Source organism: Setaria viridis, chromosome 3, assembly GCF_005286985.2.
Source record: "Setaria viridis chromosome 3, Setaria_viridis_v4.0, whole genome shotgun sequence".
NCBI lineage: Eukaryota > Viridiplantae > Streptophyta > Magnoliopsida > Poales > Poaceae > Setaria > Setaria viridis.
Genome location: NC_048265.2, coordinates 47281521 through 47302283, shown reverse-complemented (window position 1 = coordinate 47302283; position 20763 = coordinate 47281521). Strand labels below are relative to the sequence as shown.

Below are 20763 nucleotides of genomic sequence, written 5' to 3'. Positions count from 1 at the left end.
TGAGAGATCCATGTCACGAGTCCAAAATCTGTAACATGGATAGGCGATGGATCGTAAGCCAACTACACAACATTTGTTTTAGCTAGGGAAGTTTATACATACTCTCTCTATTTTTGTATTGCAAGATATGTTTCATAAATCATAACACATTTTGGTGGGGCAAAATCCTGCTATGATATTCAGAATTATAATAAGTATTCTGAATACGAAACTAGTTACACTAGTTTTATATCACAAGCATTACGTATTACAATAGAGTAATTGTTCGTCAAAGGTTGTCTCTTGCAAAACATACATCTTATAATTTTAAACGGAACGAGTAGTTATGACAGAAGCCAATGGTTTCAAAGTTACTGGAAATTAGCAAAAACCAATTTAAATAAATATCACGCCTCACTTTTTAGAAGAAAAAAGAAAAGAAAAGGAGGAATTAGCAAAGGATGCAGCAAAAATATATCATGATAATATTTCTGTCAATCGACCACTCGAGCAATCATGTTATCGACAGAGACTAAGAGAGTTCCTTTCCAGCAGATCCAGACTGTCAGAAAGAAGACTACAAGTGCTCTCGCCTGACACGCATGGAGATAGCATGCATGCTGCAATCAACTGGAAGCGAACAAAGCCGCCATGGAATTTTCTAAGCCCGGGACGATTGCATGAGTGATCCGCCAGCCAGTGAGGCGTGCCAGGACAAGAAGGCAAGAGGAATTGTTTACACTGTGGCTTGCAACTGGTGCTTCATCTCTTGGCTTCTTCGTGTTCCTCCAAGATGATTGAGAACTGCAGCTTCTGATTCAGATCGGCTCAGGAGCATGAACTGCACCTGACTCAAAGGAAAATGTTTTCTTCTGGTGTTCTTTTTTTTTAATGTTGCAAATGAGAAATCCTGCTGGTCGGTCTTTATAAGTGACTGCAAGTTGGCTACTTCACTTTGAGGAACTTGTACTTGCAAAGGTTACCCGCTAATCGTGCTCTAAGATGACGGATGAGAGAATTGCATTGCCATTCGTAACTGTGCGTGGATACACCGACAAGATAAAAGTTTAGAGCATACGAATAAGCATCAGTAGTCAACTGAGGTTTTTCTTCTATCTTTCCGTGGCAGAGTTTGTAGATTATATTGCTTTAATTTCTACGTTGGTTTCTACCCAATTTAGAGAGGTAGACAACAAAAAACTGAAATATATATACGCAAATGGACGGTTATTTTCATAGCAGGGTTACTAGTATTCATCTGCTGGTTTGTACTATCTCCGTCACTAAAACTTGTTTGAGACAAGTAGAATAGTTTATTTTGTTGCTAATTCTCCTTGTTTGAACGCCGCCATCATCATCATCATCATCATCATCATTTCAATGTTCTTCTTATTACTACTGGGAACAGGGGACAGTGTGATCCTAATTCTCCTATCTCCCAGTTCACTTTTTACGATGAAGTTAATAGTTCATCCTACGTTCATGTGCCGGAATTTCATTCCCTTAAGGTTGATTGGCATGCACACAAGGAATGCTCAATAGCAATTCTAATAGTCAACTTTCAATGATCCATACTTAGCAACCGGGAACGTGGCCATGCTCCTCGTTCCGGGAATGTCGTCCCGGGAACGAAAACAATTTAGTGTAAAAACCTTTCATAAATACCGTACCATGTTCTCATTTCCATCGTTCTGGGAATATAGTTGCTAAGGATCCACATTGTAAAGCTGGTGAAGCTGCAGAGTGAAAGGCATGACCTCCTGAAGATCAGCCGCGAGCTACGGAAGGAGATGGAGGCTCGTAACCACAAAGTGGATGAGCTGAAATCCGAGGCAAAGTTCTTGGTTCGACAACTCACAGAGCTACAAGAATCACGGCAATCATTGCAAGCAGAGATTATCAAGCTGATAGAAGAGCACCTCACTGTCTTAGCAAAGTCATCTATGGCTCTTGGAGAAGGAAAAGTCATTTGATGATGATTTCAACACTCTTGTTGGTGAAACAGTCAGGACAGATATCCTTGGTGTCATTTTTAGAAGCCTTCATGTTAGAGGACATCATAAATGTAGTGTTTGCGTGAGGATTTTGGGTCTCTACATGCAGCAGGAAGAGCTTTATCAGGAAATCAAGCTGATGAACAATAAGTTTGGAGACCTACAACTCGAGAGACCTACAACTTGAGAACAACTATCTTTAGAAGGAACTCAGTAGAATGTTGAGTATCTGTGACGGCTCTGCTGCAGAAATTTTGACTGGGTCCAGAAGGATACCAAGCTATTGAAATCCGGCAGAAAAGGCCAAGAGAGTTGTAACAGCTCTAATCTTATTTAGGCTAAGCATGTCATCATATGCATCATTAAGCATTAATTAAGGTTTAGTTGTTAATTAAAACTTGCCTTTGTTGAGGTCAATTTTTGACACGCGGACGGTTCGCTGCACACCTCGGTGCATGTCACGGGCGCAGAACTTTTGCACCACGTCGTTCCCACGGATCCCACACGTCAGCCCACGCCCCCCACCCAACTAGAGCACCTTGCAGCCCTCTCTCTCCTATCCCATCCACTCTCTAACACTCTCTCTCTTCCACCCAAGCTATGGAGCAGCCCCTAAGGTCCCTCCACCCTCGAAGCCCCTCAACCTCGCCGGAGCTTCACCGGAGGACCGTCGGAGTTCAACATCGACGAGCTACACCACCTCGACGTCATCTTCTTCCTTGGGCTTGGAGCTTTCCCAAGCCTTTCTTCCTCCATCCCCCCTCCATCCTCAAGACCTTCCTCAAGCTTCAAGTGAAGGACGACCCCAAGCTTCTCCAACACCGTCCTACACCAACCTGCGGCACCTCACCGGAGTTCTACCCATCACCGGTGAGCCATCCCCATCCCGATCCGTTCCCCATCGCCCTAGGTTTTGAATCCATCGAACCCTTTAGAAGAAATCATCATTGATGACCTAGAGCTTTGGATCTTTAATGTATGTCAAATCTATCTCCCTAGATGAACTCTAGACACTCCTAGGAACCCATAGAAACAACCGCACCCTAAACTAATGCTGGAGTCGTCGTCGCCGAACTCGCCAGTGAACCACGATGGCGATGCGGACAGTCCGCCCCTCACCAGTGGACGGTCTGCCATTTGCACATAAAAAACAATAGAGCCTTTACATTTCTGGTTCCCAGGTATTTTTTTACTGCAGGCGGTCCACCCTTGATGATATACTTACATTTCTTGATGGCCGGACGGTCCGCCGTTCAACCACGCGACCAAATGAGCCTCTGTACATTTTTTCAACATATGCTGATTTTTTACTGTGGACGGTCCGCCATTAGGAAAGGACGGTTTGCCATTCATTTTCGAAAACCACTCCAAATATGTCTACTTTTACCAAAATGGTCGGCTGTTCAAACCGGACAGTCCGCCTTTCCCAAGCCGGACGATCCACCACTTCTTGTCCAACACCTATACACTTGCACATGTTTTACTTGCTTGTATATGCTACAACCAACTCTTGTATGATCATCTAGCATTATTAAAACATGCTTAATCATGTCATACTCATATCATTGCAATTATTCATGGCATATTTACTTATCAAACATCATTGCACTCGTGTAGAGAATGAAATGCCGGAGCAAGAGGAGGGTGAGCCTGAGCCGGAGCCCGTCGTCGACGACGCTTCCTTTGTGAACTAAGGCAGGCACTTAAGCATCTCTTAACCCTATTTTGGATCAATGATGTATATGTGTCTTGTATTCGCATGAGTTAATAATTATGTATATGTTTGCTTAGCTCCTACCTGATGCATTATCCATCCTTGATCTAGAACAACTCCTTCTAGGCGAGTATGCTTGTGTAGGTGTCACGAATTTAAATTACTTATCCACACTTAGCTTCGGTAGAAGTCGAGAGGTGGCAAGGTCACAACTACTCGTGAGTGATAGGATGCTTATTTAAATAATACTTGGTTAGCTATGAATGAATTGAAATTGAGCAACTATGAATGATGAATCAAACTTGAGCAAGAATGGTATGGTCATGTTCAAATTGGAGCTCACTTGACTTAGTCTTGTTTAAGTGGTTAAGGCCCAATCGTTATCGCTTTGATGCTTGAGCACTTTTTTGTACAAACCACATGCTTAATATGGAATGGTAAGCCAAGTAGCATAAGTCGCACCTTGCCTTCGGTGCAGGATGGGATGAGGTGTGATTGGTCATGTCCGGTGCATCTATCCATTCCGACCGTTTGTTCATAGCCGAGTGTGGATATGTGGACGGTAGGGGGTATGAATCAACACTCATCCTCGGTCGTGGGTATGATCGTTGGTCTTACGTCTCGTGTGGAAAAAGTTGTACACCCCTGCAGGGTTATAATCTACTGCAATAGCCACACTCCCGGTCAAAAAGCACACTCTTGTACTTGAACTTTAATGTAGAGTTTCCGACTGGAGTTCATGGAAGATTGAGCTCATGCTCATGACACATCTTAAGGACGACAAGAGTTATTCTTATTTAGTTCGGTTGATCAAAGGATGATGACTTGATTAAACGGGTGTAACTTGAAGGCTCCTCATAAGAGTGGCCAGAACATGAAACAGCGAAAAGAAGTTGACAATGCTGGCCTCGAGAAATTGAACAAAATGCTAAGGGAGGAGCTCCAGAAGTTGAAAAATGAACTCCAGGTGCTTATGAGCAAAGAACAGCCTGTGATTGATGTGAAATCTTGCGATGCAGAGATCACTAAACTGCTGGCCAGCATGCAATTGGCCACTACCAATGCGTCTCTCTTCAAGGAGAAGGTCCTTGAGTTTCAAAAAAAAAGAAGGTCCTTGAGCTCATTGTAACATGCGAGAGTTTTGAGATCAGTGACATGATGCAGAATGAGGTGTTGAAGGAGAAGATCACTCATAGGAACTCTTACATGGATGAGCTGAAGGATAAGCTAAATGCCGTTGAGATTGAGAATAGAAGGCTGAAGGTTGATCTGAATGGAGACTTCATATTGCTCGGAGCACTCGAAACTGAAGTTGATGCCCTGGAGAAGCAAACCTTGTATCTGGCCAAGGAAGACCCTCATGCCGTCCTGCTGCATGAGGGCCAAGGCAATCAACGACTAACTCAAGCTCTCGTTCAGAACTTCAGATCTTAGAGGCTCAGCCAAAAGTTAGCACAGTAATGGATGTGGTTGACAAACAAATGTATGTCTTGGTGCCGCAGCAATCTGCTGGGCCATTTGGAAAGCAAGAAACAAAGCCTGCTTCAATGGCAATCTGCCCCAAATTATTTTCTGGTGTCCCTCTTCCAGGCTACCAGTTTTAAAAGGGAAAATGACTCTTTTGCCCAATTTGATTAGGCTTAGTAACAATTTATCCCCTCTCCATCCATGGATATATTCACAATTCACATTTTTTGACAATGTTATGTTTGTTTTAGCTTATTTTAAATATGGATGATTGCTTCCTGAAAAGTGGAAGGACTAAACTGAGAACTATTAAATAACAAAAAATATAAACAGATGCAAAGAGAAATGTTCAACTTGAAGGTACTCACACCATTCTAAATTGTAGGTCATTTTGGCCTTTCTAGGTTCATAGATATTTGTATGCATCTAGACATACACTATACTTAGGTCCATACAAACATCTATGAACCAAAAAAAGTCAAAACGATCTACAATTTGGGATGAAGGGAGTAACCTTTAGATTATCACCTTTCTGTATTGTAAAGGTGTGAAGAACATTTTGTACAGACGTGGAGCTTAATTTTGTGGTTTTGAAGATACGACAAGCCTATAAACATAAGCATTCAAAGAGTAGATTTTTTTTAGTTTTCCCTAACAATGTGTAGTATTTGTTTCCTTCATGGAATTTGATTCGGCTAACTCCAGGTTTTTTCATTGCTAACTTCAATGTCTTCGCTCCGTTTGGAACGGAGGGAGTAGTAGTTATTGGACCCTAGCAGCTGCAAGTTCATTATTTAGCATGTGTATCTCCGTTGCTATATTTAACTACCCTAGCAGTTGCTATATTCAAGATAACGGTGAGACCATCTACGATCAGGCCAAACAGAGAATATAGCAAAAAAACATATTTTAGCAGCATATAGGTAGCGTGTGTATCTCTGCCAAATTGAACATCTGCCACAGTACAGGGAAAAAAGTCTTTCTAAATTTAGCATCACTATCTGCCACACTACAGAAAAAAAAGAGGTCTCTCTGAATTCAGTATTACTGCCTTCCACCATCCTGACTCATCAACTTGCATCATCTTCAAACATTACTCTTCATCTTACATCCCATTTTTTTCAGGGACATCTGAATCGAGCGTCACTGCCTTCCATCACCCTCGTGATCAGCCAATTCCTCTTCATCTCCATCGCATCTGTTGAAATATGCAATACATACTTGGAACATTCTAGAAGATTGTGGAGATCTCAAGAGACTAACTTCGCCATGTGTAAGGATAAGATCATGGCAAGTTAAGAAGGTTCTAAAAAATTGGAGAGAATGCATGAGCCATAGTTGCCATGCTTCATTATAAAGTGTAGAATACTCTAGAACTAGATATTTTAGCATGGTAAAAATATAAAAAACTAGATAAGGATGAGGAGGGTTCTAGAGTTAGGATATTTTGTATGGAAGAGTGTGGAAGTTGCCACATGGCAACACCATAATGATCATGAGCACCTATAAAGAGAGGTGCTCCCCTCCCTCCTAACCATACCATGACATAGAGTGGCATGTGAGCCATAGGTGAAGAGATGTCAAGGTTGCCATGTAGTGTAGTAGTGTCATGGTAGGGTAGCCACATAAAGAGTGTAAGAGTGAGTGTTGTATCAAGTTGTGAGTGGGTGAATAAAAGATTTGAGTTCCCTTGTAGAGAGTTGGTCTCCCGTGTTGGTGTCGGTGTGAAGGTATCCTCAGAGTAGTGTGGGTATAAGATACACAGAAGAAATGGTATCACACCACTTTGGTGCCACTTCTAGGTAGTCAGTGTCAAGGTTTGGGCGCCCATTCTCAACACCATCTTTCCTGTATTGACCTAACAAAGGTTTCCCACCTCAATAGTATACTGATGAAAGACAACAGACAACTCAGGTTGACTTCTATTCTAATGGGACAAACCAATCTTCTAAAAAATAGGACTGTAAAGTATTATGATTGGCTTACAATGTGTTGTTGTCTAGCCTAGGGTTTAGGCGTAGTTGACAAATGGACTCGGCAAAAATTCATCAAACATGAATCCAATAAGGTAGTCGAGCTCTTTGGGCGATTGCAAGGTTTGCATCTGCCAACAATACAAGATCAGCTCCTGTTACTTAAAGTCGAGTTGCAAATGCTCCAGATGCAAATACTATAGATGCAAAAGAGTGAACAAGGTATTACCTTGGTGGCCTCAGTTTCAGAGGTGGTACCTTTCTGAGTACCTTTCTGAACCCATTTTATAGAAGGTTTAGTGCCAGATGCATTTGTTATGTGAGCACCACAGGTTGGATATGTAACTGGTTTCAAACCATCACCACTCATATCCTACAAATAAGAAAAAAAATCAAGACAACGAATTAAGCAATTTGTAACATCACAATTCAAAGACGTAGTAAAATCAGCCACTTACCAGCATTTTTTCAGCTCTATGCTTAAAGCAATGGCGATAGAATATGAAATTATCGGAACCTGTAGCATCAAAGCGGACGACCTGCTCTGCCATATTCTCTGCACTTCCCAATAAATATCCCGCAGCAACGGAATTGTAGAGGCAAAGCTCTTCTAGCTTGGATCCCCACAATTGTCCACAACTGTCCATGCAACTTTGGATGATTAGCAAATCAACAGTTTCACAACTTCTTAGCATCAATCCTATCCCTTTGGTCAGATCACTTCTTTCTGTTGAGTACCCAAAGCACATATGATGGTATATCAAGTCTAGATAGCGGTTAACCAATGCAGACTGCTAAAGGATCGCTGCTCCTCCCTTGACAAGTTTCTCAACAAATGTCTTCAGATGGCGAATATAAATTGCTATTTCATTGTCCAGGATAAAGTACTTGTCCACTAGCGATTTTTCTTCAGATCAGCCAAGAAATTTTCCAGAATTGGTTCAAAACTTGCAATCAAATCAATAAAGAATCTACCTGTATTTGTAACACAGAGGTTTTCCGGGTTAAAGGTCCCACCCCAACTCTTTTTGTAGTGAATGAACACATCGACAACATGTCGATATGCTTGGCATAGTAAATTTGTGCCCCTCATCTTAGAAACCAGCGTGTGGACATCGAAAAACATTTTAAACTTTCTAACCAGCAATCCTTTATAGTTCACACGCACAAATTCATCCAGGCCACAACTCAAACTACATGCTTTGGGAGAAATGAACATTGGCATGTGATTCCTGAGATAGTGGAAGCTGATACTACAATGTGGTTCCCAGTGCAGGCAAGGGAGGCCTCAAGTGAGGCAAGTTCTCTAGCTGAAACCTTATGTTCAGCATGGGGGCGTGAGCCCAGGCAGTTCTAAACATATAAATGGAAACAATAATCAACGATAGGCTTGTATCGAATCCCAAGGGGGTCGTGAATCAAAACTATGTGCCATCAAAACCAGATGACCCGTTTCTAGGCCTTGAACCACATCAAGTGCCCTGAGGTAATAAGTTGTGGATAGGTTCTCAAAGCCTCAAAGATTTAACTTGGCCAGATGGAGGTGGGGGTGGGGGTGGGGCTGCGGAAGACTGGTGTTGCAGGTTGTCATCCACCATTAGCACCAGCCCTGATTGGCTATCCTCAAAACCAAAATCGCAAGGATGACTTCCGTGTTCTCCACTGTGGCCTGTGCGCTAAGATAAAGCGCTTGTACAAGGTCACGGGGCACGAGGATCTCTACGATGCATCTCAGTAGATGTGCCCTGTTGACGATCGTTAAGTACAAATGATCGTCAATATACTCAAGAATAAAGGAGCATTGATATTTTTTACACCCATATTTGGTTTCAAATAATGTAGTTTCACTTATCCTTGGAGAATATTTGGTTGCAGATGAATAAGCACAAAAGAATGGAGAAAGCACCCATAATGGATTCAAGAAGCACACTTCCAACCAATGGGAGTCCGCCACGTGTGCATCCCATGGATTGAAGGGTCCACAAACTACCATAACCGCCTCAATCCACCGGATAACGCACACAACTGCTATTGGGACCCACATGTCAGTCTACCACGCGAAGGCGGTTGAGAGGGGAGCTAGAGGGGGTTCGGCTGAACCCTTCGATCGGTCAAACCGCCATTGGCCCCTCTCATCCCCAGCTTCCACGTGGCGGCCTGTGGTGATGTCCTAAAGTCGGTTGAGGAAGATTCCCTCGGGATGCTGCCTCTTGGGGCCTATAAATATGAGGGGAGGGGCTCCATTTGAGACATACACACAACTAGTGAGTCTCTCTCTCTCTCCCTCTTAGTTTCCAAGTTAGTGGAGTTAGGCTAGAGTAGCTCTACTTCAGATTCCAGGTCTCCTTGGAGTCTAGTGTATGGCTCTTGTATTTTTTATTCCTAGGTTGACTTTATTCTACTTCAAAGATGCATCTTCTTTATATAGTGTTGTGCTTGGTTCTCATATGCATGAGTTGTTTATGTGTTCTTGCTATGTTGATGTGCTAGGATTATACGCTGGTATGCTAGTCGTATACCCTTGCTATCATAGTTTAGGCTCATATACCCTCATGTGTGCTTATAGACCATGCCATAGTTTATGCTATGTGTGCTTACATACGTTGTATAGCTTAGTTGACCTATTCTACGGCATCGGTTCAATGACCATTTCTATGGTGGCTTCAGCCATTGATACAATAGCCCGGTATGGCTAGAGTGTTGTTAACAATGCAAGCATGGTGTTTGGATTGTGTAATTTCATTGATTATGAGTTTGCCCCATGGGTTGCTAAAGGTAGGCTGCAGGTGGTGACAGCCCTGTTAGTCCTTTGTAATCTTCCACGTTCGGGTACGCTGTAGGAGTTCGTAAATTAATAGTAACTTTACTGGGCAGAACCAGTACGGGTACTATCTCCCCGTGTGTGCCTGGGTGCATAGGTCTGAGTACTATATAATGTGTATGTATGTTATGCTTGTATAATCTGTGCAATATATAGGAAGTACATATGAACCTAGAGCTAACTCTTAATCCTTCTCCCTAACTTAGTTATCTTGAGATGAATCACGTGTGTGTCACACTACTAATCTATCTATCTTACCCCTACCTTGAGTATTGACACTACCCATCTATGGTATACTCATATGCAATAGTAAACTCTTTTGACCTACCCACCTTCCTTTGGTCAATACGATACCCTTGGGAATACTCATACGTGAAATGCTACAACGGTATATTCATGCACTTGCAGATTTATTCATGATCATTAAATATACCAACATGCCTCTTGTATCCTTTCCCTTTAGACGCTTTAGATTAAGTTTATTTATTTCCCTTTCATTTCATTTTCCTAATTCAGAATTATAAGCACCTCTATATTTAATTTTCAATAAAATAAGACTCACCGGTCATCCAACCCGGTAGAGTCCTTGTGTCACTTACTTGTCTATTGGAAGAAGAACCTAGGTACAAAACAAGTGCGGGGGAGAGCCATGGAGTCTCCATAACTAAAACGATGCACAAACACCCACAAACAGAGCACACCACGCTGCATCAACACGTACGTGAAAGGGGAGCCAAAGTTGAGCCCACAAGGGTTCGGCCGAACCTCTGGTTCGACTGACCCTAGGGGTGGTCCACTTAGGCCCATCTTCGTCCACCGCATTGGTTTGTGTCTCTTTATCCCTCATCTCCCTGGTTCCTGAGTTTTGATGAAGTTTAAATCTGATCCTTTAAATCCATATGCTTCTCCTGCTCTACATACTTTCTATGGTTGGCTTGCATATGTTTTATTCCATGATCATTATCTTGATGCTTGTGAACAAATATCATTAGGACAACATGCTTATATAAGTAGTTGATGTTTGTGATATGGTTTCATGATATGATCTTTACCCTTAATATTTAAGTGTTTGGGAAATTTATTTGAAAACTTGAAAAGCTTTTGCAAAACTCCTCTTTGATATGCCAAAGTCTTACTAGAGCCATATGATGAGTTATCTTGAAAACCTTATACACATATGCTGCTTGCCTTTGCATTGAGCATTGTTAAATTGTTGTGACCCTTGGAAAAATTATTTTCATGCTTTCATGATCGAGATTCATGTGCACACCATACTTCCCTTGCTATGCTTCTCCATTGGGAGTTAGCATTATACCATCCATTCCTTCCACAAAATAAATGCTTCATCATATGTGTTGGTCTCTCTCCTTAGTTACTGTTACAAAAGAGGCATGGGCTATCGGAAAAAAATGGACAGATGAAGGTCCATGTATTGAAAAAAAAGTTGGACACATGAAGGTCTAAGAAAAAGAAAAAAAAGATAGCCATGTCCTCAGAAATATTTAAAGGGGGAGAGATCATAAAAAAAAGGAGTATCCATTTCATTCCCATTCCATCCACCATATCCATATATGTGCACATCTTGATTTGACTGTATGAATTGTTTTCTCATTGGGTCTGATTTTTGACCTTGCAATATATGTGATGCAAGTATGCCTTATCCTTCATACCTTATTGAGCTCCACATACAGCCATCATTAGAAGTAGGATGAAGAAAGGCAAGTCCCATGCCTTGGTAAGGACATATACACATTGAGTCATCCGAGAGAATCAAAAGAGGAGCTAAGCAAAGTTTGTTTTGAAATCTTATTGAAAAATCCCAAGCTACTTGACATGAGGAGTAGAGGTGACTTGATTCAAGGTTGTTCCATTCCTCAACTACTCAAGATGATATGATAAACACTTCAAAGTTCACAGGCACAAGGTAAGGCTTGGAATATTTCTTATGCTCGCTTCATACCTTTAGAAATTATGTTTCACCTTAGTCCTTTCTCCTTCACTCAAGGACGAGAAAAGGCTAAGTGTGGGGGTGTTGTTGACGACTGTTAAGTACCAAATTTAGGCCGTCAACTCCTGCATAAACACATAAAAGATGAACATCAATAGTAGTGGTAGGAGTTATTACTAACGAATTCCACAAGTGTTGGTGAATATTTGTATGCAGGTTTATTAAAAGGGAAAACACACCTCAAGAGTAAGGAAACACACTCTCAACCAATTAGGAGCAAGCACATGGATCCATGGACCCACAACCAGAAGGAAACCAACTACATTCACCGCGTGCACCCCCGTACCCACATGAGGACCCACAAGGTAGTGACCTAGAGCAAAGGCGGTGCAAGAGGCGGTGATGGGGGTTCGGCTGAACCCCTGTTGTCTCCTCTCGTCTCTAGTCGACACGTGGCAGCGGTTGACGGTTCCCCCAAGTCGATTGTGGTAGATTCCCTGAATCCTGCCCAGAACTGACCCCAAGTGCCTATAAATATGAGGGGAGGGGTCTCATTTGAGGAAACGAACTCTACCACACCTCCACTTGGAGAAGTGCCTCTACTCCTATCACTCATATCAAGAGAAGAGCTCCATGGTGAAGCATTGCTTAGGCTAGTGGGAGAGAGTAGGTTGGAGGAGTGCTGAGTTCCTCAGTACTCCACTCCAGCCATGTACCTTTGCGGATGCTATCTTCCTTCGTTATAAGTAAGTAAGTATTCATGATTCCTTTATGGCTTATTACTTAATTGTAAGTGAGATCAGTTCTCTCACTCGCGGGTTCGTCGCTTCGTATTTATACGGAGTACTGTAGTTTGCTACGGGTCGATAGATGTAGTTAGATTGCAGTAGTAATCGGTAGCGTAGACGTGGTGTCTAGGATAAAGGTTATCCTTCATTTGCCTTATATCCCACGGGTTGCTAGAGGCAGGCCGCAGGTGGTGACAGCCCTGTTGGTCCTTTGTAATCCTCCACGTTCGGATATAGCGTAGAGCCGTTAGCCGGAGGCACCTAACTAATTCAGGGTAAGCCAGTGCCCGAAGTGAGTAGCCTTAACTGAGAGATCGACCTTTAACTTATCTAGTGCTACCCATAGGAATCCTCTCTATCCTTCACCTACCTTTGGTTGGTTGTCCTTGGATACTAGAGCAGTAGATATACACACACGTTCCCTTGGATTAGATACCCATGGAATACTCTGAGGTGAAAGCTACAATGGTATCCGTGCGCTTGTGGATTCATTCGCTATCACTAAAATACCCAACACCGGCCCCTGCTACCATCTCTGCCAGCTGTCTGCCGACCACAACTAGCTAGGATGTGGCAACGCCACCACCCGCTGTCCCTGCTGCGATCTCCGCCGGCCACCTGCCGGCCACGGCTGGCCCGAAGGTGGCCACGCCACCACCCGCTGGCCCTCTGGTGGCACCTCTACACCACCACTACACTCGCCGCGCTCCAGCGGCCCCAGCGCACCCTATTGTGCTCGCTGCTCCGCCCTCACCACCCTGAGGGGCTGTGCTGGTTCCCCCCGTGCGGGACCATCACACCATGATGACGCATGCCAAGCGCGGCTTCTGCGTTCTGGTGCTGTACCATGCTTCCGCGTTGTTGCCCATCCCGAAGTCCTTCCGAAGTGCTCTCGCTGATCTAAATTGGTGGGCTGCCATGGAGGAAGAACACGTTGCCCTTCTGCAGAATCACACATGGGATTTGGTCCCTCGTCCACCGTGCGCCTCTGGCAAATGGATCTTCAAGCACAAGTTCCTATCTGATGGCTCGCTAGAACAGTACAAGGCCCGGTGGGTTTTTCGAGGTTTCACTCAATGGCTAGGTGTTGATTTTGTGAAGACTTTCAGCCTGGTTGTGAAGCCTGCCACAGTCTGCACCATTCTGTCCCTGGCTCTCTCCCGCAGGTGGTGTATCCATCAGCTCGATGTGAAGAACGCATTCCTTCACAGCACCTTGTCAGAGTCTGTTTTCTGTGCTCGACCTGCTGGTTTCGAAGATACGGCTCACCCTGACTTTGTATGTCGGCTGAACAGGTCCTTGTATGGTCTCGAGCAGGCGCCTTATGCATGGTACATTCGATTTGCGGCACACCTGGTGACCCTTGCCTTCATGGAGGCTAAGTCAGTTACTTCGTTGTTCGTCTATAGCCGTGGCATAGACCTGATACCTGTTGTTGTATGTTGATGACATTGTGCTTACAGCCTCCTCCCCAGATCTCCTTAGGCGCACCAACCTAGCTCTGCAGCAAGAGTTCTCCATGAAGGACCTTGGGGAGTTGCATCACTTCTTGGGGATGCACGTTCAGTGCAGTGGCAGTGGTCTTCTTCTTTCCCAGCGACAGTACATGCTTGACATCTTGGACCGTGTCGATATGACGGATTACAAACCTTGCTCGACTCTGGTGGATAATACTCCTAAGCTGGTGGCTGATGGTCCACCCGTGAAGGATGCATCTGGTTTTCGCAGCATCATTGGTGCCTTGTAGTATCTGACTTTCACCAGGCCCGACATCGCCTACGCGGTTTGGCAAGTTTACTTGTTCATGCATGACCCACGTGAACCTCATGTGGCTACCCTGAAGCAGATTCTTCGGTACATTTAGGGAACTCCGGATCTTGGCTTGCTGTTGCGCCCGTCATCCAGTGCTAAGTTGATTGTGTACTCCGACGCTGACTGGGTAGGCTGCCCTGAGACCCGGAAGTCCACTTTAGGCCATGTGGTTTTCCTTGGCAACAATCTGATGTCCTGGTCTTCGAAGCGTCATAATACTGTATCCCGGTCCAGTGCTGAAGCTAAGTATCGCGTCGTTGCTAATGGTATCGATGAAGCTGCATGGTTGCGCTAGCTTCTGGTTGAGCTTCATGCTCCTCCTCGGCGCGCCTCCTTGGTCTACTGCGACAACATCAGCGCTATCTACATGTCCTCCAACCTGGTCTAACACCAGCGCACTAAAGATTGATCTTCATTTTGTTCGACAGCGTGTCTCCACTAGTGTTGTTTGTGTCAGGCATGTGCCCATCTCTTTGCAATATGGTGACATCTTGGGGGGCATGTTAGACAGGTTAGTTCGGTAGGCCCTATGGGCCTTGGGTGCTGGCACAGGCCTGTTGCCGTGCTCCGCCCCTAGGTAGGTATTAACCTGTTAGGTCATTCTCAGTGCTAATTTCATAGACAATTAATGGGCTGCCATGTAGTCAATTTTGATGATATGACAGATTATTTATAAGGTGAGACAAGATCTTTGCGTCTTGCATGTAACATTGGAAACAACAAAGTATGAAGTGTGAGCTATTTCATCCATGAACTAAATGTATTCTTGCTTATATAGCGCTCTTGAAAATAAAAATGAAACCTTGCATTGAGAATGTATTCTTCCTTATGTGACTGAGAATGTATTCTTCCTTATGTGACGCTCTTATAAACATAAAAAAGAAACCTTGCATTGAGAATGGGCTGAGCGACTTGAAAGGCCTTCTAATTTGCGGCCCAACGGCCTATCTACATTGAAAAGCCACAGCCCACAGGGGACATTACCTCTGGTGATAAAAAATAAAACATCTTTCCCCCGTCGTCCGCTCCCCGACGCCCGCGCGCCGCCCGCCTCCCGCCTCCCGCCGCCGTTGCCTCCCGCCTTCCGAGGAGAGGGTGGAGCCGCCGGGAAAGACACTCCTGCGGCCCCTGCTGCACCGCTTGTATTTGTCTCGCCTCCGCGCCGCGGGCTTCTGCGGCTACTGTCGTCTGCTGCTAGCCCCCGGTCCCCGTCGGTTATACGCCGTAAGTTTCGCCGGCGTTCGGCCCCCTCCAGCTCTTCCGTTGCGATTGTTCGGGAATTATCCCTATAATAATCTTTCCTCAAACAATGAACAAGTATTTCCCCGTTTGGTTAAGTCTACGCAAGGATTTTGCAGTGTGTTGTCACCATGGTCTTCTTAGGTTGGGTTAATTGGATGGGTGCCTTTGCAAATATCCGAGTTCAGATATATCAGCGGTCGGCTTGTCGCCGAAATCGCTTTACACCTCTATTACGCACTGCTAGCTGACATTGCTTCATTGTTTTTCTTTATCACCAATCAAGTGACCAATTATTTTCGCATACAGTTTTCGGGCCATCCCTGCAAATATGGATATGGCTCCATTCAAGCTGGATATAGATGAGCTAGTAGCTGATTATGGCAAGGTAAATTTTGTCAAAAATTTTATGCGTGTTATGTACATATTAACTTGGATGAGTAACATTTGTGGGTTCCTGATTGGTAGGAAAACAGCACGACACTCGCTGATTTCAAGCGAGTTTGGAAGGAGAAGAAATTTTCTTATATCTATGAAGGCAGACCTAAGGCAAACTCTTGTCTCTTCATGCAGTCCCTCTTTCTGCATTGTATCGGTGGGTGTTGGCTTCCTGGAAGCGCAAATTTCTGGAATGAACTCATGCTTGCTAATAATCCTTTTTGTGGTCACCTCTGAACTGCTTTACACTTAATTGTGCACTCAGGTCATTTGACTTCTGAAAGTTCTCTACCTCGAAGATTAGCTGGGCTTTACTGCCTTTACTGTCTCTATGAGTGTCAGCCATACAAGCCCCAGTTCAAGATTTATTTGTCTCTCGGTAAGGCATATATTTTTGAGCCAATAAGTTGGTGCTTCTGAAACTGAATATCAATACACTGAAACTTTTCCTCTGTTCAAACAGAGGAGTGCAGGCAACTGAAAGATTTCATCTCTATGGCTAAGCAAAATGGAGTGCATCTTGTGCCCGCTTGTCAAAAGGATGCTGGATAAAGGCATGTTTTTGTTTGGCTACATGAATTTGCTTGGTGACAATGGGGAGAAGCAGGTCGAGGAATTGACTGCAATGCAGAATAAACGGGTCAAATTTGCCTGTGACAAGTATGTGATTTTTGCCAGTGTGATATTTAGCATTTGTATTTTGAGTAAATTGCACCAAAGGATACCTAAATAAGATTTCTGACACAGCAACATGAGCTTTTAGTATGATTTATCATTAGTATTAGTGTTTTAAGTAAATTACACCTATGATACCTAAATAAGATTAGTGACATATTTTTGACCTTAGTGACATTGCTTGAGCACTTGTCAAGTTCCTCCACCTAGCTACAATCTTGCATGCTGTTCTATGCTGCAGGTTATTACTCGTATTTTCCTCTTGTGCAAACAAGACATTATAGTTACTTGCTGATTTTTTCCCTGTACTTTTACGTTGCAGGTTGTTTGCGAATACCCAAGCAGAAAGTTATATGCACTTGGACCTGGTATGTTCTAGTATCTTTAGCTCTACATAGATTGCTGCTTTTAGCTCCCTGTCCTATCATGGCAACATGGTGTTACATAACTCCATGGTTTGCGCACCCCTGTGATGCTATGATCCTTCCTGATTTATGTTTGAAAATACAATCTCATTAAGCTGGATCTGTGCTTCCTCTTATTTCTTTCGAGGCCTCATTAAAGTATTATTAGGCTGTGTTGTTGGGTACTTGGGTTGGAAATATATCAGCATAACTACAAAAGGTTGCCTGCCAGTCCTTTTTTGATAGAAACATTATGCAAATGCACTTCAATTACTGTCATATCCATATGCCTCTAGGGTGCGGAGTTCGAGCTTGATAGCATCAAGAAATTGTCAAAGGAGTATGCTGAAGCCAAGGAATTAGCCCTTGCAGGTGCTTGCCCCTTTTTGGCTGTGCCTTACATTTTCTATATGTGTGTACGATTTCGGGACTTTACTGACAAGAGCACTGGTTTGAACCTGCTGTGATCTGTTTGCCCCTACTTTCCACCTTGACAGAGGCAAGTCAAACCGTCGACATTGAAGATGCTAAGCACATCCTTCAGAGTGACAAGCTGTTGGGCGACAAGATAGATGAGGTCGTCAAAGACTGGGATGCTCAGAAGGAAGAGTTCTACGAGAGAACAGGGTTGTCACGTGGCAACGAGCTCGCGGTGATTGACAATGATGAATCAGGAGTGCAACATCACGATTACGATGACTTTGATGAGCTCTCGCAGCTGCTTGAGTGAAGAGCATCTCGCACAAGCCTAAAATGCATGAAAAACTAATCTTGCAATGATCTGGTATCCCAATAGGCCAATTAACCTGCAATGGTACATTCCAAAACTAATCTTGCAGGAATTGGGTACATTGAGATAATATATCGATGGACAATGACCAAAACCACGACTGGTAATCTTTGATAGTTGCAGGCGATAGGAAACGGAAAAAATGTAGAAAAAAATATATTCGGGATCCAAACCAGGGTCTACACTTGCGACAGGAAACAAAAAAAATAGGAAAAAGTTCAAAAGGATCTTTCCATTGCCGGGATTTGAACCCGGGTCGCCTGGGTGAAAGCCAGGTATCCTAACCGGACTAGACGACAATGGATTGATGCCAAGCATTGTACCTATATTTTATACATAGAAGTTGATAAACGGATGCTGCACAATAAAGGATCTACCATATGAATAAAGAGTTTTGTTTTTTATAACCAGTCGATAATATATATTTGATAACATCTCCTATTTGTGAATCCTTCCAGGATGTGCAGAGGTCAAGTTTATGAACAAACGAACTATCCGAACATTCTGCAAATTTGCCGGCTACAATGATGCACTTCTTTTCTGGCTGAGCTGCCAAGTGAGTGTGAGTCTGTGAGACATATGAAGCCCCTATTTTTTTTTCTTTTTTTTTCAGAAAAAGTAGAAGAGCCTTTGTTTTCCCCCTTATCAAGAACAAGAAAAGGAGGCCGAAAAGGAGAGCCAGGGCGTGAAAAAGAAAGCCCGTCGCTTTCCTTGGAGCCTTTGATCTGAAAAATCCCAACCTGCACTTGCTGTCCTCTCGTGCCAGCCAGCCAGCAGGCCAGTTCCCAATCTTAGATTGCAGCATTGTCAAAGTAGTGATGTGCGGCACGGCGAGAAGAGCACTGGCCGTAGTGGCGGCCATGACGACGACACGAGCAGCACAAGCTCGGGCGCTAGCAGGCGTCGCCGAGGAAGATGCTTCAGTTGTGGCGAGTGCAGCCACATCGCGAGGGACTGCCCCAAGTCGAGGAGGGAGAGGGCGCTACTCGCCGATGCCAACGACGAGCCGGCGTTGCTGTGATGCCGGAGCTCGCCATGTCAAGCTTAGGGGGAGATTGTTGGAAATAACCTTGACCATGTTGTGTCCTGGAGTTTGTTTTAGTTGTTGGGTACAGTCTAGCAGCATCATAAGTCCATAAGCACGAGTCGAACTTGATCCTTGCCCAAGTCTTGCGAAGGAGTTTTGGCTCATGACGAGAGGCAGCTGAGTTGGCCAGACGTATGTGCACGTGTACGTGTACGTGTGTGTGCAGGATAGCTGCAGCATCAAGTTTGAGTTTGTTAGGCGGTTAGGAGGCGTAGGTGTGCGTGGTGCCGATTTGCATGGAGGAAGCCCGGTGGCTCACGGCGATGTCGAGCAGGTCATGCGGATCATGGTGAGAAAGCCGGACGTGGAGGTTAGCTCTGTGACGTTCCCGATCTATATGTAGCCCCGTGCTCCTCTTTGTTTGATGCCGAGTCCAGAGAAACAAAGTTGCCAAGATACATCATACAGGTGAGTTTGTTGTCGCGGCGTTCGTCGCCAGCAAAAATCACAGTTCATCCTCCTCCTTGTGTCATCGTCATGAGAGTGAGAGAGAGCAAGCGTTCCTGGGTTCCAAACACAATCGTAAATGTGCATGAGGTTTTCATTTTAGACCCTGTTTGGCATGGCTCCAACTCTGGGTGGAGCTGCTCCACTCCAAAACTCTAGGTGGAGCCAGCTCCACTCCAGAATTCCAGAACTAAAATGGATGTTTGGCTAGATGGGTGGCTCCAGCTCCAAAAGAAGGGTCTTTTTGGATGGATTGTCACTTTTACCCCAACCCATGACCCCACTTGTCATTCGGTCACACATTATCTTCTTCTTTGGGACGCTCGCCGTCGTGGCGTCGTTTGTGCTCGTCTCCTTCGATGCGTGCGCGTAGCAGGGCCATCTACGCCATGCGCCTCCGTGCTCCTACTTCCGCGCGCCTGCCTGTCGTTCCTCACCGCACACGTCCTCGTGCTCGCCACGCTGGCCGGCCGCACATCCAGTCGCCTACCTCCACAAGAGCTCGTAACGCTTGCTGCTGTCTTCCTCCGTGGTTAGTCCTAACTCAATTCCTTAGAGTCAAAACTTCCTTGCTTCAAGATGAACTCATTTGAGCACCCATCTTCACAGATCGATGTCAAGGACGGCCATAATCGAAGTTTTTCCGATCCATGGCGCAACAACAACTCGAACTAGCCCCGGCCATCCTGCGCGCCCACCCTGATGGCTGCTCCTCTCTCTCCCCACGTCGGCCTCCTCCTCTGCACCAACCTCCTCGTCACTCTCCTTGACGGAGCCCATGGGGGAGCTCGCGCGGCCAGGAGGGCCCAGGCGGTCGGTGCGGCTTGTGTGCCAGAAGACGTAGGGGAATGAGGTGCGGGTGGGGAATGAGGCGCAGGTGGGAGGCTCGGGAGGAATAGAATCGAAACGTTTTCTAGGTAACCAGTGGCATTGGTGGGTAATTACCCACCAACTCCACGAGGAGGTTCAAAAGAGGTGATTTTGGAGCTGCGAAAGAGGTGCTCCAAAACTCCAGATCATTTGCACTACAGCTCCATGAAGTTGGTAGTTCCATGAAGTTTTGGAGCTGGGGTGTTTAGCTGGATTTTTTTGGTGGAGTTGCTGAAGTTTTAGAGTGGAGCCATGCCAAACAGGCCCTTACTGAAGTAGATCATGTGTTGTGAAGAAGCTGTCGTCCATCTAGAACA

The 20763-nt window shown here is 44.7% G+C and overlaps 1 non-coding gene and 1 pseudogene across 1 annotated transcript; one reads left to right on the top strand and one right to left on the bottom strand.

Moving 5' to 3' along the window:
• The first annotated feature begins 15496 nt into the window (after positions 1-15496).
• Positions 15497-19588, top strand: LOC117847770 (uncharacterized; annotated as a pseudogene).
• On the bottom strand, positions 18273-18346 carry TRNAE-UUC (transfer RNA glutamic acid (anticodon UUC)). Its single transcript has one exon. It is a non-coding gene; the product is annotated as a tRNA-Glu (tRNA).
• Positions 19589-20763: the final 1175 nt, after the last annotated feature.